Source organism: Silene latifolia, chromosome Y (assembly GCF_048544455.1).
Source record: "Silene latifolia isolate original U9 population chromosome Y, ASM4854445v1, whole genome shotgun sequence".
NCBI classification, from domain to species: domain Eukaryota; kingdom Viridiplantae; phylum Streptophyta; class Magnoliopsida; order Caryophyllales; family Caryophyllaceae; genus Silene; species Silene latifolia.
The window spans coordinates 475,496,730-475,522,217 of NC_133538.1; the positions used below are offsets into that span (position 1 = coordinate 475,496,730).

Genomic DNA, 25,488 nt, shown 5'->3' on the forward strand with positions numbered 1-25,488 from the left:
ACAAAAAAAAAATATATATTACTTCTTGACATCCGATTTGATTATGACCTGACTTAAATCTCATCTGCTTTGATATTGACCCAACTCGAACCTTATTTCCTCTGATATTGACCCGACTCGAACCTGAACCGACCCGAAATATCTACAACCGATTAATAGTGGAAACTGAATCCAACCTGAGTCGAACCGAAATGAAATCGAAAAAAAAAATAAACCGAAATAACCCGATCCGAAAGAACCCGAACCGAAACTTGTAACGCCCCGTAATTTCGGACCGTTAATATATTTCGAAAATAATTTATTAATCAAATGACTCGAAGTTACTCCCCACTGAATTGTGGCTTTCGTGTTTGTATAAAATGCGATTGACAGGTTGTTGATGCTTTGTTGGGGTCACAGACGAGCTAGTGAGCATAAGGAACCTTGGACCTAGTTTGGTTATTCTTATAGTAAACCTTTTAACTTTTGGTTTTGTATATAATTTGAAGGGACATATGTCTCCCTTTTCTATTTTGGGTTGTATCATTATGTATTTTCTTATCTTTAGCGGTGTTAAGTAAATTAGATTGTTAGCAATTGCAGGTTTTGGCACTCGCCTATTGGGAATGTTGGAAATGTTGTGATTGGTTTAGAAACTTTTTTGAAATTACAGGTTTTTATATAGTTGGACCAATTACAAACATATCCTACCAGTTTTTCTGTAGAATTTAAGTAATTAGATAACGCTAAATTTAAGGGTGTCGCAGTTGGTATCAGAGCATATTTGCTCCCGACGCACGTTTGTGCACCCCACCTAAAATCACTTGACCTCTAAATAATAAACTTGAGAGATGGGTAGGATGGGTAGATTTAGGATTTTATGTGGTAGTCTGTTTGTGATTGCTAATTGTTAGGTACTAATTGATTTTCTCTTTTTTTGTAAGATGGCTCTCCAATAAAAGTAGATAATGCAATCTTACCTTAGTCTTCCAATCTCGTTGTTTATTCGTCTTTCAAATTACTCTTCTCTCGCCTTGGTAACTACCTTTCAATTCTTTCTCCCGATTCATCTTAGGTTCGTTTTCTTCTTATAATAAGAGTCCTTGTGGACACCTTCCTTTTATCCCGCAGGATAGTTCCCTTGTTCAAGAGAACCCGGTTTTGAGAGAATGTATCATTGGAGGGCGTGAACGAGTTGAGAAATTGATTGTTTAGGGTTTGAGTTGTATAGGAGAATATAACTTGGGATCCTTTGGTTAGTCTTGTTAGTTGTGCTTGATATGAGAACTTAGTGAAATGAGAAACACCTTGGGATTTATGTCTATTGAGAGCTTGTTTGTTATAGATGATTGAGCATGGGTATTACCATAGCACATAAGATGGAATGAACCTGAGCTACTTCAATTGAGAGTCTCGATGTTTCCTGTGGAGAATTAAAGGAATGATAGTTAGCACTAATCCTCGTAGGCCTTGAAAGGAATACAATAGGACATTGATGTTGTTTAATGGATTGGTATTGTACTTTGGAATTAGTTAGTTTGTTAAACCTTTTGAGTTGACCAAATCTAGTATAGAGTAGCCCTTGTTGACCTTTCGGAATTTGAGAACACGTGGTTGACCTTATTTATCATATCTGGATTTGGGAATTTTGGTGGAATGTTGTTCGATGTAGTTCGTGAGTTCAAGGGTGTGATTCTAATTTATGGTATCGGAGACTAGAAGTATTAAGTGGTGAGATGATGGAATAGACAAGCCATGGTACTTGGGGATGACATAGTAAGTGAAGTTCGATGATGAGAATGGTAAAGGAGATACTTTGGGGCATGGATGGTAACAAATGAATTTGTGTGGTGAATTGATTTTGGCTCTTAGAACCAATTGAGTTGAGGAATACCTACCATTGTGGAGTCCTTGTTAGTCCTATGATTTGGTAGACTTTTGAGGCTTTGTTGAACACCTTAGTGATATAACCTTATCATATCGATCATAAACTTTGATGAGTGTTTGGTAAGCGGTAACCCTTTCATTGTGCCGCTTCTATTCTCCTTTCCTTCTCTTTAACGTTCGTTGAACCTTGTTTTTATGCCAAATTTTACGTACCTTCTTCTTGCCCAAGATATTTTCTTAACTCGAATACCTCTTATTTATGTCAACCGTTATCTTTACGGACCGACTCCTTAGTTTCCTAACTTGTCAGATTCATGCACCCTTCGGAAATGTTTTACCGTTTCTCTATTCCTTTATCACTCCTTATCTCCTTAGTATAGTTGGTACCTTTTTGACCATGTTTACAGAGTTAGTGAGATGTGACTTGAGGATATAGGATTGACTAAGTAGTCGAGTTTGTGATTGGCTTCCATAATCACTTTGGAGATGAGGGTTTGATAATGTATATGTTACCGTGTGAGAAATGTTAAATGTGGGATTATTAGTTGGTTTTAGTGGGTGATATTGATTACTACTTGAGGTATGGTATGAGAGTAAGAGTAAGCTACATTATTGGGAGATTTTAGCACTTGTTTTGGTAACTAGAAAGGGTAAGGGTATGGTTAACACCAATTGTTAGGCTAAGGAACATAATTTCAATTTATGGTTTTAGGAACTCTGAGGTGATAAAGTGTTGTTACAATTATGACCTTGTTCCTTGAGAATTTGATGGTAAGTAAGTTTAGGATATCAAATTTGAAATAATACTCCTTGGGGATGTTGATGACCAGAATGGATTGGTGATGTGATTTGGTATTAGTTGGCTCTTGAGAGTTCTTGAGTTGAGAGAGACTTAGTATTGAGAAGAATTTGTTAATCCTATAGTTCTATAGACCTTGAGGTCGCACTGAGTACTTGAGGTGATGGGACGGTGTTGTAGCTGAGTGTAGCTGAGTGTAGTTCCGCTTTTGGCAATCCTTAATAAATAAAAGGATAAAGGAACGTGAGATCCTATTGATTTTTCGGATTTTGGGGTTGGTATGTTACTACCTTGTTTTGAAATGTAAACCTTGTAGAATTTGAGGAACTCATAGTTGACCCTAGTTGGATACGAATATAACTTTGTTGGAAGCCTTGACCTTAGGCTTGTGAAAGTTGTTTTGGAATGATATTGTAAATTTGGGCCTTATATTTAATCCTTTGAGGAATCTTTCTATTGGAAATGGGAATATTGTTGGGAAGTAGGATTGTGAACCTTTCTTGATGTACCGATCTTCCTAATTCCGATATCTGACAATTGTCATTCTTGCTATTCTGGCTTGTTCCGTTGTGCTCGCCTTTATGGAACTCATTTGACCTCTTGAGTAAAGCGTCTTGTTCGTTGACATCTTTATTGACTTCATCCAAAAATTCCACCTTTAAAAGTTCAATTCCTTCTTGTCTGTTGGGTGTGAGTTCCCTATCGCGACTTGCACTTCTCGTTCCCGAGTTGTTTTCCATCTTGCATAGATTCTATATTGTTTGAGTAAACTTTTGGTTCATTTTTCCTTAATTTGGAGTTAAATCTACAAATTGACCTCTTTCTATAACATTTGAAAATGATTTCTCACTCTCTTTCAACCATAGTATTCAATTGGATACCTAAGCTATTTCTCGTTTTGTGTAATGATTCCTTTTTCTTACTCTTTTTCCGCGTTACTAAGCCGTATTTAATCATAATTAGTAAAGATATTATTCTTATTATAGAGTTTTAAAGTAAAAGTTTGAAAATGCTTTTATGATTTTCAATGGTTTTAACATTAGTGAATGTTAAATCTCGTTGCTGGAGACGTCCCAATAATGGGTTTTCTCATTTATTGGTGTAGAAATATTTTTATATCTTGATATGAATATGGATGTTCTTGTCTGATCAACAAGAGTATCACCGTTTCATTGAAAAGATACCTATATTTTCTTATAACTATAATTTCTCCTTCTAAGTTTCGAGGACGAAACTTTTTAAAAGGAGGGGTGATTGATTAACGCCCAGTAATTTGGATCGATTAATATATTTGAAAATAATTTATTAATCAAATAAAATTTGATATTTAAGTAATTAAAGTAAAAATAATTCAAAGAAATATAATTTTATTATATTTTGAAGAAAAGTATTTATTTTGATAGTTTCGAGATGTTTAAAAATAGTTTAAACCGTGTAAAATCTTTTATTTCGAAATAAGGGCATATCGGAGGGAAAATGACAATTCTTTTGAACGTTGGGTAAACGAATTTGGAAATGGGTCGTATGAATACTCAATTTTCTTGTAATCTCGTGTTTAAAAACTTTGGTCTTGTCGGAATTTGCATTTGACTTACGGTTTTAATTATTATCGAAACGAGTCAAAACCGACTCGAAAAATCCCGACTCAAACCCGCTCTTTCCTTTCTTTCTCTCCTTTCCCGCGGACCACACCCCCTCCCCTTCATTTTTCTGATTTTTCTTTGTTCTTCATCCTCTAACATTTCCCTTTTTCATCAAAACACCATTTTATACCAAATCAAGCTCAATTTCACCATAACTTTTGCGTTTCTAATCGGATTTTTGCATAATTTACATTTCCGGAATCCTCTCGTCGAGATCTACAACCTAGTATGTTTTAATTTCAGTTTTCTTGAAGTTGTTTTAAGACGAATTTTCGGTAATTTCGGTATTTATGTACTTATTATGGTGTTTTTATTGTTTAATTAGGTGAAGAATTGGAGGACGAGTTTGGGGACTCGTATATTGTCGAGGATAGCGGCTAGTGCTTGTTAGGGTTTGGGTTTAAGGTGCTAATTGCTCTTTTTCTAGCTTAAGGTAACATATTTCGAGTTACTCGACGAAAGATCGTCACATGCTTTGTTGTTTTTGGATGTTTTGTGATTTTTGGTTTGAGTAGAATTTTCACATGTTAAAATTTGATGCATGCATGCTTAATTTATGCCTTTTGTTAGTTTAAGTTAACAAAGTTGAATTGGGAACGATTAATTAGTGTTCAGACGATGTAATAATGAACAAAAATGGAAAAAAGAGAGGTGTAGGGGGGCGGCAGCAGCCCGGCAGGCCCACGGCTGGCCCGGGTCGGCCTGTTGCTTATTTCGCGGTTTTTCATGCTTTGTTCGTCATTTTAGGTTCATTAATGAGGTAATTAGAATAAATAAAGTATGGGTAAACTTTTGAATTAAATCAAATTAGTAGTAAAAATTATGTTAAAGGTAAAAATTATATTTATTTTGGTAGTTGCTCATGTTAGTATAGGTTAGAAAATGAAATTGTAAAGATTAGGCTCAGAATGAATTATATAGCGATAATTGTAATGTTTTGTTGATTGTCTAAAATCGAGCCTTGGTCTCTTTGATGATGCGATGTCGATTAATTGAGTGATTGGTCACCAGCATAATTTAACCCGTGCACTGCCGCAGGTGGGGTTGCGGGTAAAAATTCGGTTGAATGAATTAGATAATCGGCCTTTTTCTTGTTTTAGGCCATTTATTATATTTTTATTTCACATGTGTAATTAGTTGATTTAAGTAGCTTCTTATATTGTAGAAACGGCCCTAGACTCCCTGAAGCCTTTAACATGGTTAATATTGTTAGAATTGGAAATTAGTATTGAATACTTATTGAGGATATTGTTGGATTGTTTGCTGAATAGACATTTATATAGCCTTTCACATGATAGAATGTTAGCATTTAGGTTGGTAAGTTGGACTTTTTGTCCTCTTATGGTTAATTGAGTGTCTTACTTGTCTTGTGTGGTGTGGGCTAAAGTATTCAAGTGGGACTAGTGGGACTAGGTCCTAGGTGAGTATTTCGGCCTTCATCATAGATAGGTCTTTATAGTCTTTGACGAGTATATGTTCATTGCTTGATAGCCTTTGTGTTTCGACTAGTGGATTTATATCCAAGTTGGGGCATGACCTCGTTACTTATTTTGATAGTAAGTGGTCAGCTTAAGTACTAGCCAACCCTTTGGTGGACTCCTTAGGGTACTCACTTTGTTTTAGAAAAATTGTGGGTCTTGGGTGCGGTGGTGTGTATCCGCATGTCTAGGTCTGCGCAGATTTTAGGCTAGGGTTGTGTTGTGTCTTGGCCATGTTTTATTAATATTAACCGCTGAGCCAAGATACCGGTTCGATTACCTTCCCTACCTCGTGGTATAGACTCGAGTTACAAAGTGACTATTGACCGTACTAAGAACTTATGCCTGTCTTTGATATATTGCCCTTTCTTGTATGGTAATTTTATGAACTGTAATAGGTGAGATGTAAGTAGGATTCTGATTGATAAAGTTTGGATTACTGTTTGTTATATGTTTCACATGATAGTTTATTTTGGTCAGTTAGGGGGTCATAGGTTAGAATACTTGATAATTAGATTAAATATCATGTTGTTTACATGTTTTACTACATGTTACATTAATTATGACGATTCGTGGCTGGGAGGACTCGAAGTTACTCCCCACTGAATTGTGGCTTTCGTGTTTGTATAAAATGCGATTGACAGGTTGTTGATGCTTTGTTGGGGTCACAGACGAGCTAGTGAGCATAAGGAACCTTGGACCTAGTTTGGTTATTCTTATAGTAAACCTTTTAACTTTTGGTTTTGTATATAATTTGAAGGGACATATGTCTCCCTTTTCTATTTTGGGTTGTATCATTATGTATTTTCTTATCTTTAGCGGTGTTAAGTAAATTAGATTGTTAGCAATTGCAGGTTTTGGCACTCGCCTATTGGGAATGTTGGAAATGTTGTGATTGGTTTAGAAATTTTTTTGAAATTACAGGTTTTTATATAGTTGGACCAATTACAAACATATCCTACCAGTTTTTCTGTAGAATTTAAGTAATTAGATAACGCTAAATTTAAGGGTGTCACAAAACTGATCTGATTGACCCGTTTGCCACCTCTAAACACTACTGGCGGAACTCAAATTCTTTTGTAAAATGATTTATGTTAGGAGAAATCCGGAAAAGTAGTGATTAACCCCCATAACTTTGTGCAATTGTGAAATAATTCCCACAATTTTCAATTGAAGTGATTAAGCCCCATAACTTACACAATAAGTGAAATGAAAACCTTTTATCAAATATCACTAGAAATTGAATTTATCATATCATAAAAGTAAAAATGATTATGTTCTTATGAAAAATACGAAATAAAAGTTTTACCAAAATATTCATTATATACTAACACGTATACATATAACATACTAAAATCATACATACGTATTACATAGTAAACCATTTGTTTTACATACGTATATAATTCGGTATGAGTTCTTAGGAAAAAAAAAAAGTTAACAATTTTATGAGTAAAATTTTTTAATTTTTTAATTTTTTGAAAAATAGAAAAGTTTGAATATTTTTTTTACCCTTTTAATATACTTTTTATATATTTTTGTCATGAAAACCTTTTATTCCATCTTCTGATTTTAACACAACTACCTAACAAAATATTTTGCAATTAAATTTTTTTTACAAAAATTTGAAAAATATGTACTTTATATAAAAATAATAAATTGTTTGATTTTCACCAATTATTTTTAATTTTATTCTATCTAATTTATGCTACTTTTTTTCTTTGATTAACTTTTTAAAACTTTTATTTCATATTTTTCATGAGAACCTAACCATTTTTACTTTTGTGATATGATAAATTGAATTTCTCGTGAGATTTTGAAATTTTGCTTATTGTGTACGTTTTGGGCCTAATCATTCCAATTAAAAGTTATGGAGGTTAATTTCACAATTGTACAAAGTTATGGGGCTCAATCACCACTTCCCCGCAACTTTCAATTGGAGTGATTAGGCCATATGACTTACACAATAAGTAAAATGAAATCCTTTATCAAATATCACGAGAAATTGAATTTATCATATTAGAAAAGTAAAAATAGTTATGTTCTTTTGAAAAATACGAAATAAAAGTTTTAAAAAAATAATCAAAAATATCACCAAAATTTTCATTATATATAGCAACACGTATAAATATAAAATAATAAAATCATACATATTACATACTAAACCCTTTTTTTAACATATAAGTTTTTAAGTATAAAAACAATTAACAATTTTATGTGTTAACTTTTTTGAATTGTTAAAAACTAGAATATTTTGAATATTTTTTTTATCCTTCTATTATATTTTTATATTTTTTATCATGAAAACCTTTTATTCCGTCTTCTGATTTTTACACAACTATCTAACAAAATATTTTGTAATTAATTTTTTTTTTTAAAAAAATTGAAAAATATGTACTTTATATAAAAATAATAAATTGTTTTATTTTCGCAAAATATTTTTAATTTTATTTTATCTAATTTATGCTACTTTTTTTCTCTGATTAACTTTTTAAAACTTTTATTTTGTATTTTTCATAAGAATCTAACCATTTTTACTTTTGTGATATGATAAATTGAATTTCTAGTAAGATTTTGATAAAGGGTCTAATTTTACTTATTATGTAAGTTATGGGGCCTAATCACTCCAATTGAATGTTATGGAGGATAATTTCACAATTACATAAAGTTATGGGGGTCAATCACCACTTCCCCGCAACTTTTAAATGAGTGAATAGGCCTTATGACTTACACAATAAGTGAAATGAAAATATTTATTAAATATCACGAGAAATTGAATTTATCATATCAGAAAAAAAAATGGTTATGTTCTTATGAAAAATACGAAATAAAAGTTTTAAAAAAATAATCAAAAATCTCACCAAAATTTTCATTATATACCAACACGTATACATATAACATAATAAAATCATACGTATTACATATTAAACCATTTTTTTACATTTGAGTTTTTAGGTAAAAAAACAGTTAACAGTTTTATGTGTTAATGTTTTTGAATTGTTGAAAAATAGAAATATTTGGATATTTTTTTTATCCTTTTATTATATTTTTTATATTTTTTCTCATGAAAACCTTTTATTCTGTCTTTTGATTTTTACACAACTACGAAACAAAATATTTTGCAATTAATTTTTATGTTTACAAAAAATTTAAAAATATGTACATTATATAAAAATAATTAATTGTTTTATTTTCGAAAAATATTTTTAATTTTATTTTATCTAATTTATGCTACTTTTTTTCTTTGATTAAATTTTTAAACTTTTATTTTGTATTTTTCATAAGAACCTAACCATTTTTACTTTTGTGATATGATAAATTGAATTTCTAGTGAGATTTTGATAAATGGGTCTAATTTCACTTATTATGTAAATTATAGGGCCTAATCACTCCAATTGAAAGTTATAGAGGTTAGTTTCACAATTGCATAGAGTAATCGGGGGGAGGGGGGGGGGGGTCCAATCACCACTTCCCCACAACTTTCAATTGAATGATTAAGGCCATATGACTTACACAATAAGTGAAATGAAAATCTTTAATAAATATCACGAGAAATTGAATTTATCATATCAGAAATTAAAATATGGTTATGTTATTATGAAAAATACGAAATAAAAGGTTTAAAAAATAAATCAAAAATCTCACCAAAATTTTTATTATATACGAACACATATACATATAACATAATAAAATCATAAATATTACATACTAAACCATTTTTTTTCATATGAGTTTTTATGTACAAAAACAGTTAACAAATTTTACGTGTAAACTTTTTTGAATTGTTGAAAAATAGAAAAATTTGAATATTTTTTTTATCCTTTTATTTTATTTTTTTATTTTTTTGTCATGAAAACCATTTATTCGATCTTCTGATTTTACACAACTACGTAACCAAACTAGTTTTAAACCCGTGAAAAAAATGCACGGGTCGTAATAACAGATGTTATTATTGATACATGATCATATAAATGAGTGTTATTAAATATGCAATGCCGTAACATTATAAATAAGTCCATAATTCAAGATTTGACGTAATATAATTTCATAATTTCAGTAGCGGTCTTCATTCTGATGACATAATACGGTTTTTCATCATTAACGTAACTAACCAACATATAACGTATGTATAATTAAAGAAAAAACAGTTTTCATCTACGACAATGGTTTTCATCATTAATGTAATTAAAATAATCGATTCAATCTATCAGTCGCTGCTTCGAACCACTATCACGAGGATATCACCCTGGTTGGGGCACGAGGACATTGCACGTAAGTTGTATATGTGAGTAGTATTTTTTTTTTAAAATGTGCTTTTCCAAAGCATGAGAGTCTAATATCTCCCTGGCTCACTACCACCGTCACCTCCATCATCTCTTCAACTCCCCTCAAATATTAAATAAAAATGAAAATCCGTCCACTCTCAATTTCATCTTATACCCTCATTCTCACTTGGAGGCCTCTTTCTATTCCCTTCAAGTACGTTCCGATTGAAAAATCTCTCACATCAAATCTGCCCTCAAAATTTACTTCACACCTCATATAACGACATTTGCAGTCAATTATCGAAATTATATGTATGATACAAAAAGATCGATCTTTATGAATTTTCGACTATTGATTTCTTTAAAGTTGATTTCTTTTTCTTCCATGCAGTATTGTTATTTTTTTTTTACATTAATTCACTCTTTTTCCTTTTTTTTTGTTTTTCTTTCACTATTCTTCAATTATTATGAATAATTATGATGTCTTTTAGACCTTTTTAAAAAAGTTCTTTAAATATTGTTGTCTTTAATTATTTCTGTTTTTTAAGTATTTTTCCATATGTTCATCTCATTCAAATTTAAAGGACTCGACTTTTAACATTAAAACTAATTAAAGTGAATAATTGGAAGAACTTCTTGTAAGTATGATACGAAAAGTATATTTCCTCCTTTTTATATTTCTTTGCATTTATTTTTAAGTTTATATTTTTTTCGATTTGGAACGAGAACTTTTTCAAATCTACTTGTATTATACTGGTTATGTTATATTTTTTCTTTTTATATTTGCTTTCATTTATTTTAAAGTTTATATATTTTCGATTTAAAAAAAAAACAAAAACTCTCTTACGGAGTAATCTATTTTCTACTAATTTTTTTTATCTACCTCTACTATATTGTTTATGTACGAAAATTTAAAAAATGACATATCAATATATTTTGTTGTTAAAATGTTAAGAAATAAAATACTCTGTATTTGTGATGTTGGAATATAATAGTTATACTGGGTTTTTTTTACTTACACAATAAATTTAACTACTCATTCCGGATGATTAATCAATATGCATTGTTCACATTTTATTTGTTCAGGTTAGAAGTAGGAGGACGATTATTTGAAAATTTTATTAATTTTTCGTAATTGTAATTTATTAATGTGTAATTGTATAATGTATGATTTTGTGTAAATGTAATCTTAAGTAAATAAAATTAAAATGGTAAAGAAGAGTGTAATTAATTATGTAGAGATCATGGCGGTCCCCACGTCAGAAAAAAAAAAGAAAAAAAAATTTGTAACAGCCAATAGGAATTCTTTAAAGAACTTATTTTTTATACTATGTAGATATTTTGCAATTAATTTTTTTTACAAAAAATTGAAAAATATGTACATTTTATAAAAATAATAAATTATTTTATTTTTGCAAAATATTTTTAATTTTATTTGATCTAATTTATGCTACGTTTTTTCTTTGATTAAATTTTTTAAACTTTTATTTTTTATTTTTCATAAGAACCTAACCATTTTTACTTTTGTGATATGATAAATTGAATTTCTAGTGAGATTTTGATAAATGGGTCTAATTTCACTTATTATGTAAGTTATAGGACCTAATCACTCCAATTGAATGTTATGGAGGTTAGTTTAATAATTGCATAAAGTTATGGGGGTCAATCACCACTTCCCCGCAACTTTCAATTGAATGATTAGGCCATATGACTTACACAATGAGTGAAATGAAAACCTTTATCAAATATCAGGAAAAATTGAATTTATCATATCAGAAAATAAAAAATGGTTTTGTTCTTATGAAAAATACGAAATAAAAGTTTTAAAAAATCAATCAAAAATTTCACCAAAATGTTCATTATATACAAACACGTATACATATAACATAATAAAATCATAAATATTACATACTAAACCATTTTTTTTACATATGAGTTTTTAGGTAAAAAAAACAGTTAACAATTTTATGTGTAAACTTTTTTGAATTGTTGAAAAATAGAAAAATTTGAATATTTTTTGTATCCTTTTATTAAATTTTTTTATTTTTTTTTGTCATGAAAACTATTTATTCGGTCTTCTGATTTTTACACAACTACGAAACAAATATTTTGCAATTAATGGTTTTTAACAAAAATTGAAAAATATGTACATTATATAAAAATAATTAATTGTTTTATTTTCGCATAATATTTTTAATTTTATTTTATCAAATTTATGCTACTTTTTTTCTTAGATTAATTTTTAAAACTTTAATTTTGTATTTTTCATAAGAACCTAACCATTTTTACTTTTGTGATATGATAAATTGAAGTTCTAGTGAGATTTTGATAAATGATGGGTCTAATTTCACTTATTATGTAAGTTATAGGGCCTAATCACTCCAATTGAAAGTTATGGAGGTTAGTTTCACAATTGCATAAAGTTATGGGGGTCAATCACCACTTTCCCGCAACTTTCAATTGAATGATTAGGCCATATGACTTACACAATGAGTGAAATGAAAACCTTTATCAAATATAACGAGAAATTGAATTTATCATATCAGAAAATAAAAAATGGTTATGTTCTTATGAAAAATACGAAATAAAAGTTTTAAAAAATAAATCAAAAATCTCACCAAAATGTTCATTATATACCAGCACGTATACATATAACATAATAAAATCATAAATATTACATACTAAACCATTTTTATACATATGAGTTTTTAGGTAAAAAAATAGTTAACAATTTTATGTGTAAACTTTTTTGAATTGTTCAAAAATAAAAAAATTTGAATATTTTTTGTAACCTTTAATTATATTTTATTATTTTTTTTGTCATGAAAACCATTTATTTGGTCTCCTATTTTTACACAACTACGTAACAAATTATTTTGCAATTAATTTTTTTTTTTGACAAAAAATTGAAAAATATGTATATTATATAAAAATAATAAATTGTTTTATTTCCGCAAAATATTTTAATTTTATTTTATCTAATTTATGCTACCTTTTTTCTTTGATTAACTTTTTAAACTTTTATTTTGTATGTTTCATAAGAACCTAACCATTTTTACTTTTGTGATAAAATAAATTGAGTTTCTAGTGAGATTTTGATAAAGGGGTTTAATTTCACTTATTATGTAAATTATGGGGCCTAATCACTTAAATTGAAAGTTATCGGGGTTAATTTAACAATTGGATAAAGTTATGGGGGTTAATCATCACTTCCCCGCAACTTTCAATTGAATGATTAGGCCATATGACTTACACAATGAGTGAAATGAACACCTTTATCAAATATCACGAGAAATTGAATTTATCATATCAGAAAATAAAAAATGGTTATGTTCTTATGAAAAATACGAAATAAAAGTTTTAAAAAATCAATCAAAAATCTCACCAAAATGTTCATTATATACCAACACGTATACATATAACATAATAAAATCATAAATATTACATACTAAACCATTTTTTACATATGAGTTTTTAGATAAAAAAACAGTTAACAATTTTATGTGTAAACTTTTTTGAATTGCTGAAACATAGAAAAATGTGAATATTTTTTGTATCCTTTTATTAAATTTTTTTATTTTTTTTTTGTCATGAAAACCATTTATTCGGTCTTCTGATTTTTACATAACTACGAAACAAAATATTTTGCAAATAAATTTTTTTTTACATAAAATTAAAAAATGTGTACATTATATAAAAATAATTAATTGTTTTATTTTCGCAAAATATTTTTAATTTTATTTTATCTAATTTTTACTACATTTTTTCTTTGATTAAATTTTTTAAACTTTTATTTTGTATTTTTCATAAGAACCTAACCATTTTTACTTTTGTGATATGATAAATTGAATTTCTAGTGAGATTTTTGATAAATGGGTCTAATTTCACTTATTATGTAAGTTATAGGGCTTAATCACTCCAATTGAGAGTTATGGAGGTTAGTTTCACAATTGCATAAAGTATTGGGGGGGGGGGGGGGGGTGTCAATCACCACTTCCCCACAACTTTCAATTGAATGATTAAGGCCATATGACTTACACAATAAGTGAAATGAAAACCTTTATTAAATATCACGAGAAATTGAATTTATCATATCAGAAATTAAAAAATTGTAATGTTCTTATGAAAATTACGAAATAAAAGTTTTAAAAAATCAATCAAAATTCTCACCAAAATTTTCAATATATACCAACACGTATATATATAACATAATAAAATCATAAATATTACATACTAAACCATTTTGGGGAATTACATATCATGATTGTTCTCACATTGTATCTTCTTCTCCTATCATGCAACAAGTAATTAGACAAGAACATCAGAGTTTAAGGAAGGATATATCTCCGACTGTGTCATATGTTCATGCTCTAAGTCCTAATAGGAATTTTCAATTGAATGGGAGACAGGAGGAACCGCGTGGAGTAGTTATTAGTGGATAGTATTGGTAGTTGGAATGTGAGAAGGATTAAATGAGTTCAATAAGCAACATGATATTAGGAAGTTTTTGCATCAAAATAATATTGGTCTCTACGGGCTTATGGAAACTAAGATAAAGCTACAAGATTTTGATAGTGTTTTGAATAATTTAGGAACTCATTGGCCTGGTATTAATAATAGTAATTATCATCATGGGGGTAGAGTTTGAATTATATGGTCTTCTCAAGTATTCAATGTTACAACTCTTCAAATGAATGCTCATGCAATTACAACTAAAGTGACTGAACTTGCAACCGGAGATGAATTTTTGTTCTCAGTGGTTTATGGATTTAATGAACATAGTGATAGGAGTGATCTATGGGCTCATATGAAATACATTAAGGATACATATCCGACCTTGGGGAGCCTGTGGTGATTTCAATAATGTGATTAATTATAATGAGAGGATTGACAGAGATGTTCAGTGGGTAGAAATAGGTGAATTCAGAGATTGTGTGCAGTACTGTGGGCTTGCTGATATCAAAGGCCATGTAGCTTTTTATTTTTGGAATAATAAACAAGACCCATTGTCCCGTTCTTTTTCAAGTATAGATAGATTCCTCATCAACTCTGAGTGCATGGATCTTTATCCTAATGCATATGCACATTTTTTACCTGAAGGGCTCTTTAACTATAATCCATGTGTGTACTATAGAAGACAATTAAGACTTCCTTCTAAGAGACGATTTAGATACTATAATATGTGGAGTCTTGATGATGGCATTACTAGTGTGGTGCAGAATGCTTGGAGCATGCCTGTATTTGGTACTCTTGTGTATAAAGTGGTGACAAAGTTGAAGCAACTAAAGAAACCTCTGAGAGCCTTGAATAGGAATAAATTTTCTGATATTGAGAAGGCAGTGGGAGTAGCTCGGGCATTACTGAAGGACATTTAGATTCAAATGAATGTTAACCCACTAATTCTAACCTTGTTGCTACTGAATGTGAAGTTGTTGAGTCATATAGGAAGCTTTCTAAAACTCAACATAGCTTCCTTTGCCAGAAAGCTAAAATTGATTCGAGCAATGGGGATGAAAATACTAGATTCTTTCATAATCATATTAGGTATAGGCAAATCCATAACAGAGTTATGAGTATAAGAGGGCAGGATGGGATCCTGTATCATGATCCACATGAGATAGAAACTTATTTTCTTACCTATTATCAGAGCTTATTGGGTACACGTCAACCTACTACTCCTGTGCATATTCCAACTGTGAGGAGTGGGAAGCTAGACACTGAGAATCATAAATGTCTTTTGCTAGCTTCTGTGACTGCTGAGGGAATTAAGGAGGGTATATTTTCCATACTAATAAGTCTCCTGGTCATGATGGCTTCTCAAGTCAGTTCTTCAAGGATTCTTGGGATATGGTTGGGGGAGATATTACTACGGCCATTCAAGACTTCTTCCAAACTGGTCAATTGCTTAAGAAGGTGAACACAACTACTTTAACTGTTATTCAAAAAATTCAAAATCCTACTAGTGTTTTAGAGTTTAGACCCATAACTTGTTGCAATACCATATACAAGTGTTTGCCTAAAGTGATTTGCAACCGAGTAAGTAATATTATGCCTGATATAATCAAGGAAAGTCAAGGTGGTTTTGTGAAGGGGAGAAATGTAGTTGATAATGTGCTAATTTGTCAAGACCTAGTAAGGTTGTACAATAGGAGGGCTGCTTCTCTTAGGTGCTTGGTTAAAACCGACCTTAAAAAAGCCTATGATTCAGTTGAATGGAGTTTCTTAAACCAAATGCTTAGAGCTCTAAAGATTCCCAGGAGATTTGCTGCTATGATTATGACTTGTGTGAGTACTCCATCTTATTCATTGTCTGTGAATGATGGATCTTTTGGATTTTTCCACGGGAAAAGGAGTCTTAGGCAAGGAGATCCTCTATCTCCACTACTCTTCACAATTTGTATGGAGTACCTTTCTAGAATTTTGAAGGTTGTTGCTAATCAAGAGAGTTTTAGATTTCACCCAATGTGTGAGCATTTGAGGTTGAACCATCTTCTATTTGCTGATGACCTACTCATGTTTTTAGAAGGAAATGAGAATTCTATTATGTGGATACTTAGAAGTTTTGCTACATCTTTTGATGCATCAGGGCTTCAGTTGAATAAATCTATGTCAGAAATTTATTTCAATGGAGCAACTAGTAGTACAGTGGCTAATATCCTTCAAGTGTCTGGGTTTAGAAGAGGAACATTACCCTTCAAGTATCTTGACATACCCATATCTTCCAGAAAACTCACTAAGAATGAGGGCATGAAACTGGTTGATAAGATTGTTGCTCAAATCAGAGGGTGGGGGACAAGACATTTATCCTATGCTGGTAGGTTAACTCCGGTGTCATCTGTTCTCTCTACTCTTCACTCATACTAGGCTACTATTTTCTTGATTCCTAATGGAATTATGAATAAGATCAATGCTACTTGTAGAAATTTCTTATGGTGAGGAAAGGCAAAATATAGGAAAGCTCTTGCTATCAGCTGGGATTCGTGATGTGTACCTAAGTTAGAGGGTGGTTTGGAGCTCAAGGAGGCAAAAAGTTGAAATAGAGCTTTGTTAGGAAAATATGCTTGGTGGCTGGCAGTGAAACAGGATCACATTTGGGTCAAATGGGTCAATCATGTGTATATAAAAGGTATAGAATGGATTGATTACTCTCTCCCTCAGGACTGTAGCCGGTCCTGGAGAAAAATTTCTCAAATTCTGTCCTTGTTTTCCCCAGCATATACAGATAGTAAATGGTTGAATTCTGCCAAGCCTTACACTGTTCAAGACGGGTACAATTAGTTAAGACGAAGCAAGCTAAAGGTACAATGAATATTCATTTGCTGGAACAGACTTATATTCATAAGAGTTCCTTTATTTTCTAGGCAGTCCAGCATCAGAGGTTGCTAACTAAAGATAGGCTTAATAGGATGGAGATCTTGGTTGATGTTGCTTGTGATATTTGTAAAAGTCCCCCTGAGGATCATACTCATCTTTTCTATGAATGTGGATACAGTAAGGAATGCTGGAGATTGCTGCACCAACATCTACATCTCAATTTCTCTATGGCTGACCTGGTGACTTGTTTTTTCAGCTAGACAATCTAAAATGCAGAGGAGGATCATTGGAGCACGTCATGTCTATTTATTCTATCTCATTTGGAAGGTAAGTAATGATTCAAAACTCAAAATGTTTGTGAGAAGACCTAAGGCCCTCATTTAAATGGTTCTAGGTGATGTTAAAGCACGTTTCCTCAGATGCAATATGTGCAAATTGAAGCAAAGAGACAAACTGTGGATTCAACAACTTTGATATATACTGTGTAACTAATTTAACTTGAGCTTTTCATATCGTTTATGAGTTGTAACTAAACATTATTTTTTTGATTCAATATATTTTTAACATTCTAAAAAAAATAAAAAGAAAGAAAAAGGAATAAGGTGAATAATAAGCTTAAGTCTCCTGCATGTATGACTCTCTTCCCCTTTTACATGTATGTTTTGTTGAACACTCCTTCACTTTGTGTACATCGCACCTGATGTAACCCCGCTACTCTGGTTAATCAAGGGAGAGAGTCCATTAGTTGTGAAACCCCACATGAATGACACACTAAATAATACAAACAGTAATCTTTCTCGATCTCAATTTAATAGTTTTGCGTCTTTCTGTTCATAACGATGAGATTCTATTTTCTCTTTGTTGTAGTAGTACAATGTTTTTGTGGAGATGATCATCTAAACCAAAACCTTAAGATGATGGTTGAGTTCCAATTAATATTTTAATATTCTAATAGTTTTATAATGTGTGGATCTATTAAAGAGTCAAGTGATTAAGTATGTTTGAAATTATTGTTTGTGCCAATAAATTAAAATATCATTGTTGAAAGTGTTACAAAAAGTTAAAAATAATGTTTTTTTTTTGAGGAAAAAGGGAGATCGAAGCCAAATTACATATCTATAGATCAAGGTACATTAAAGCCTTGTGCATCATAGAGCATTATAGACTGAACGCCATGAGGAGGAGCATGAAGCTCATGGTCCCCAAGAAGAAAGCCAAGTTCCAGATTTGACAACTTATCAGCACAAAAACTTACTTCCCGATACACATGCCGGAGTACATATTGTAACACCCCGGCCCAAACCTAGGGTCGAGAGCGGTCACTCGCGGTTTGTTGCCAGGCTGTATACATGGCCCACACATCAACATGGGTTCTTTCCAGCGCATTTTGTCCTTACTCATGCGCATCTCGAGAACCTTCCCAGGAGGTCACCAATCCTAAGACTACTCTCAGCCAAGCACGCTTAACTGTGGAGTTGTTTCCCATGGATAACCAGAAAAGAAAGTACACTTTGTTGATATGAGTAGTACTTTCAATCCCTTTAAGCACAAGTCAGATTTTAAGCCTATCAATGGACCTCTTCAAGGGGTACCCCACCCGAATAATGTATTCGGCTCATTGGAGTATTACACACCCTCACTTAAAGAACGCAACATCCTCGTTGTACCTAGCAATATCTGACCTCAGCCGAGCCAAACCCAGAATCCTCCCCCGCTAGATTGGTGACCCGGGTACTCCAGACCAAAGGCTCATCAAACGGTTGCAGGGTTGCTCTGATACCAATTGTAACACGTCGGCCCAAACTGGGTCAGGAGCGGTCACTCACGGTAGCTCATCGGGCTGTGTACATGCCCCACAGATCAAAACGGGTCCTTTCCAGCACATTTTATCCTTACTCGTGCGCACCTCCTGGGAATGTTCCCGGGATGTGAAAAAAATTTATCAAATGAAATTATGGTGTAGTGGGTTAATGGGTAAGCGGAGTGGGTACGGTTTCATATTTCCGCCCGTTGGGACGGGGATGGTTTTGGAAAATTGTACCCGCCACGGGTGGTGGGGCGGGGATATGTACGGGTTTTTCTTGGTGGGTACGGGTAAAGGGGAGCCTATATCCACCACCGCCCAGCTCCAATGTCATCCCTATTCCTCTACGAAACCACCTCTTATAATCAATATTCACATAATTACAAATCTACACATAATCATTTCCAACAACCCCCAAATCACCCAATTAGGGTTTAATCAACTTTAACTATATGAAATAACAACAATATAGAAAACTTACCCACAAGATGACAATCACAGAGGTATGATGAACTCAAAAATCCGACAAACCTAGCCGTGATTTGATAGCAAAGAGAGAAGAGGATTGAACGTCACTTTGTTTTTCTTTTGTAAAAGGTTTAGAGAATAAGAGTAAAAGTAAAAAGAACTGTCGAAATCACTTTAAATGCCTATTCACACATTACTATCAAACTCGGCCAAAAAACCGTAAAACACAACTTACTCGATCGAGTAACTAACGTACTCGATCGAGTATCGCCTACTCAATCGAGTAACTACAAAGCAGAACACACTCGAGAATGCGTCAAAGACTTACTCGACACAGTAAGTCCTACTCGATAGAGTACCCAACAGCTCAAATATCTAAGGTATTAAAGTCTTCCCTACTTAAAAATGAACATCGTCCCAGAAGTTCAAACCCATACAGAAAAACAAACTCACTATACTCAACTATAATGCAACGACACAACAAGAACTCGAAACAAAACTTAAACAAAACTTACTATAACTCAAAACAAACACTAAACTTTACCAAAACTTACCGAAACTCGCACGAAAAGCTTAAGCGATCATCTCCTACCCCCCCTTAAATAAACATGGTTATGTCCCCGTAACCACACATACCTAATAAAAAAAACGGGTTGTGTTCCTTCATAGCTTCCTCCGCCTCCCAAGTTGCTTCCTCAATGTTGTGATTGGACCATAAAACCTTTAGCAACACTGTCTCCCCAGTTCTAGTCTTGCGAATCTTACGATCTAGAATCTCTTTTGGCACCTCAAGGTAAGACAAAGATTCATCCAACTCAATGTTCTCAACCTCTAGCACATGAGAATGGTCACTCACATACCTCCGTAGTTGAGACACATGAAACACCTTGTGTACTCGATCCAAAGTTGGTGGCAAGGCTAACCGATAAGCAACCTCTCCCACACGATCCAAAATCTCATAAGGACCAATGAACTTCTTGATTAGCTTCCCTTTCTTACCAAACCGCATCACCCCACGCATAGGTGACACTTTCAAAAGAACCTGATCCCCAACTTGGAACTCCACGTCTCAACGATGTAAATCCACATAAATCTTTGTTAATCCTGAGCCGCCTTCATCTTTTGTCGAATCAACTTCACTTGTTCCACCATATCCGGAACCATATGTGGTCCTAAAACCACTACCTCTGCGCTATCATCCCAGAAAATCGGACTCCTACACCTCCTCCCATACAACGCCTCAAACAGAGCCATCCCAATACTCGTATGGTAGCTGTTGTTGTAAGAAAAATCTATTAGATCCAATCTATCTTCCCAACTGAAGAGTCTATCCAAGTCTAAATACTCGAGAGGGAGAGAGGGGAGGGGGGGCGGGGGTGAATTGAGTATTTAAAAACTTATCCCCACTTTTTATTTTATATCTAAATAATTAATTACTTAAAGTTTATCGATTAAACTTTTACTAATTAACTAAACGATTTATGAACGTAATGAAATGAACGATAAGGAAAATGCAAGGACACACGATATTTGAAGTGGTTCAGCTTCGCAAGTCGAGGCCTACGTCCACTATTCTCGATTAATAATTTTAGTACCTTTCTTCGGATTACAAAATTATCAACCCACTCGCATAACTAACTCTAGTTATAACTCGATTTGAATATCACTAGATATTCGATTTGACTATCTTAAGTTACGACGAAAGCACTTGATTGTTCTCTAAGTGTTCACACAATTGAACGAGTAGAAACAATATGAAGTACTATTATCTTATAACGTAATCTTAAGAATAATACGTAAATTAAAGAGCACGACTTTTCGTAAATGATTTTCAATTGCAAAACAAATAAAAGACTTAATTAGAATTTAAAATAAAATTTTTTGCAAGGAATTTTATATTTCGAAAAGCTTGTTTGAAATAATGAACATCATACGTATATATAGTAAAAGAGAGAAACTAGGTTTTGGTCGAAACCCTGGTGTGCCGTGAGGCAAGATAGTTTGTTTCATAAGAAACAAATCTTATCTCTTCTTAATTTAATCTACTAAATTTTTTAATTAAGTAAATAGGGTAAATCTAATATAATTGATAAGATATCAAAATATCTTATGGCAATATATTATAGATTTGACCTAATAATATTTACTTGCATAGGGAGTAAGTTAGGCATCCACACGGCTCATAAGCCTATTTTAGCCGAAACCCTAGGTCAAAATATCAAGGTGTAGATTAGGGTTAGGTTTAGATAATTTAGCAAACCCTAGGTAGCATGACGACTCACAAGTCGTTTTACTAACCAATAGGACAACATAAATTATTTATTCTAAACAAACCGCATATCAACTCTATCATATACACGCATGATTTCAAAACATATTTGAAGAATTTTATCTTTTGAAAATTGATTTTAAAACTATTAAAATCGTGCCTTAAAATGCAACCAAAAGTTATAGTAAAAATGGCTATAACTTTAAGTTTGGTAAGTAAAGTTATAGATAAAATAGCTATAACTTTACCTTCCCAATATTACTTCTTAAGATACCGTTATTAGATGAAGTCCTATACTAGCTAATCTTCCTGGAGATCTTCAGTGGTAGGATCTTCTTTTTATCTTGATCATAAGCTCTTCATCTTGAGCTTGTTATAGACTTGATCGAGCCTTTTGCTTGAGTGATCATCATACTTGAAACTAGTTACAGTTTTTATGACACTTTAAGAATCTTCAATGTTATAGCACAAGCTGCTATAACATTACTTGAATAGTGTTTCACAAATCTTCAATGTTATAGCCAAGGTTGCTATAACATTACTTGCTTAAGTTGCAAACTTTAATCAATTTATTAAAGACTAAACAAATAATTACGAGCAAGAGTATATGTAATATAAAGTGCATACTTGTCATCATCAAAACTAATCATATATCTCTGATGTGACCATAATTAGCGCATATTTAGCCCCCGAATTAGCCTTGTTTCCATTCTTTTTAGTACTTATTTGGGTCATTTCTTATCTTTAGTTCTTTGTTTTGCATACTCTTTGAGATTTTGATCCCTTGGTAGGAAAGGAGTAAGAATCTTGCATTTTCATGGCAAAACATGACTAAATTGATCAAATTCAATGACCAAGCATCAAGGAGGGACAAGATTAGAAGGCCTTTGTACATATCATAGTAGAAGAGCAATGTTGAGAAAAGATCCTTGAGTCCCCAAGGAAATCCCCAAGGAATTTATGAAGAAAAGGGAAGAAAAGAAGAAGTTACCACGCTGACTGACAATCCGAGCGGATTGTCAACAATCCGCCCGTCCTGCCCTTGCACAATCCGAGCGTCCCAGCTGGAATCCGCTCGGATTCCCCCTCAGCAATCCGCCCGGATTCCCCCTCAGCAATCCGCCCGGATTCCCCAGAATCCGCTCGGATTCCATCGCCCAAATCCGGCCGTTCCGACCTTAATCCGCCCGGATTCCTTCACAGCACGGGTTGTCTTCTTCAAGCTACGAAAAGAGAAGCCCTTCTCTCCAAAAATACCGGCTTCTCCTTGCTCAACTTAAAAAGTGTAATTACTAGTTTAGCCCTTAGTTAACCCTAATGCATCCTCCCTAATTTTCACTATAAATACCCCATTAGTCTAATTAGAGGGCATGTTCTTCTTATCAATAATTAGTGTAGTTAATATCAATCAAATCTCTCTTCAATATTGTAATCAAGTATTAATCAAGTTTTAATCCAAGTTTTAGTTCTTTAATCTCTCTTTTGTTCATCCTTTATTTTGGGTAATTGAAGATTATTTGGGTTATTATTGGGAGATTGACAACCTCTCAATCTAGCATTCAAGTACTTCTATTATTCTTGCTTTATTATTGGAATCATTAAGTAGGTATAATCTCTTAATCCCTTTTTAATTATTGCTAATTACTTTTATTTATTCATCATGTTTCATATTGTTAGTATGATTGACAACCTTGCTAGCATGATCAACATGATAATGAGTGAGTAATCTCTTAGCTAGGGTTAATGGGTGATTAGGGGAAACCAACATGGGGAATGATTCATGCTTAAATTAATATGCTTTCATATCTTATTTGCTTGCTTGTTTTGATCTCAACTCATGCACATGTTATATTTGATGAAATGCTAAGCCTATGAATCCTTGCATTTACTATCATCTCCTATCTTTTCAATAAGACTTGTAAGACATAACCCAACTCGAGTCTCATTAGACCATGCATGTTGTTGAGTAGGGAAGATTAAGTCGACTTGTAGGTGTTGTACAATCTAATCGATTCGGCTCCGGGACCCAAACTTTCCTAGGATTGTAAGATATAACCCAACTCAATCCATCACAACAATTATTGCTTGCTTATAATTTGAGAACATGTTTGTATGATCATATCCCATGATTCCCCTATGACCCCATGACACCCTAGTGCCTTTAATCAATTGTTTACACCCCTTTAATTCATCTTGCTTGTTTATTTTCATTGTTATTCTAGTTTAGTAACCTTCTACATCAACCCAATTTGTGACACCCCTTAGACACCACTAGTTACAATAGAAATCTCATTTCAACTCCCGTCCCTTGGGATCCGACCTTTACTTGCCTCTTTACTAATTGTAGAGTTGCTTGTTAAGCTATAAATTGTGTTTTGATTCGACCGTGACCAACGACCACATCTATTTACTTGTGAATACGAAACGGACCGATCAAAAACGGCGCCGTTGCCGGGGACGGTGTTTGTTTGATTTAGATTTATTCTTTTTGTTATTAGTTGTGTCTTTCTTCATCTTGAGGAAGTAAAACTCCTCAAGGTTTGTTCTAATTAATTTTGAGTTGTTTGATATTTTGCATGTCTAGAAGGTTACAAAGTGATTTGTTACCTTTTGACCGTGAAATCGAAAGAACCTTGACGAACAATAGGAGACTTGTTAGGAGGAATTTGAGAGGTGTTAGTGAAGTTGTTCAACCCACTAGTAAGTTTGTCAATCCTTTCGCAATAGAAGGAGAAGAAAACCCATTACACAATACCCCACAAAATCCACCTACAATGCCAAAATTCTCGTCACACTCCGTACCCACCGAGGATAATCTACCAAATGGTACTCCTACACCGCAACATCTCACCGGAAATTTTATTGCCAAGTCCGCCTTCATCCAACTAGTTGAGAGGAGCCAATTCGGGGGAATGCCTAGTGAGGACCCTCATTCTCATATGGAAACCTTTTGCGATTATTGTGATGCTATCTCTCAAACGGGCGTGACTCAAGACCAAATTAGATGGGTCTTATTTCCTTTTTCCTTAATCGGCACCGTAAAGCAATGGTTGAAGGGCCTTGATAAGGCCACCCTTGGAATAGATTCTTGGAAGAAGTTGGCTCTAGCTTTCTAAAAAAATTCTACCCACCGGAAAAGACCAACATGCTAAGAGCTCAAATTACGGGTTTTAAGCAAAGGGATGAAGAGTCTTTGTATGAAGCTTGGGAGCGGTTTAAAGGTATTTGTCGCTCATGTCCTCACCATGGACTTAGCGAATGATTTTTGGTGCAACAATTTTGGAATGGTTTATATGAAGATTCTAGGAACATTCTCAATATGGGATCAAATGGAATGTTCACCGAAGTTGATGACAATCAAACATGGAACAAGATTGAGGAAATGGCGGTCCATAATTCACAATATAGTAGACCTCGCAAGACTACTAGAGGAGGAAAGCATGAAGTGGACTCCGTTACTCAATTGGGTGCTCAACTAAGTGCTCACATTGACACAATCAACTTGAAGTTTGAACAAGCTATGGCTAGACTTGAGGAAAACTCAAAATCATCGAAGCATCATGTCAATGCCATGACGGCATC

At 32.9% G+C, this 25,488-nt stretch overlaps 1 long non-coding RNA gene and 1 other non-coding gene across 2 annotated transcripts; one reads left to right on the forward strand and one right to left on the reverse strand.

Annotated features, from left to right (window-relative positions):
• Window positions 1-4,631: 4,631 nt before the first annotated feature.
• Window positions 4,632-6,598, forward strand: LOC141627246 (uncharacterized). Its single transcript, XR_012536812.1, has 2 exons — window positions 4,632-4,741; window positions 6,431-6,598. It is a non-coding gene; the product is annotated as an uncharacterized LOC141627246 (long non-coding RNA).
• An 18,453-nt stretch (window positions 6,599-25,051) lies between these two features.
• On the reverse strand, window positions 25,052-25,158 carry LOC141634715 (small nucleolar RNA R71). Its single transcript, XR_012539440.1, has one exon. It is a non-coding gene; the product is annotated as a small nucleolar RNA R71 (small nucleolar RNA).
• Window positions 25,159-25,488: the final 330 nt, after the last annotated feature.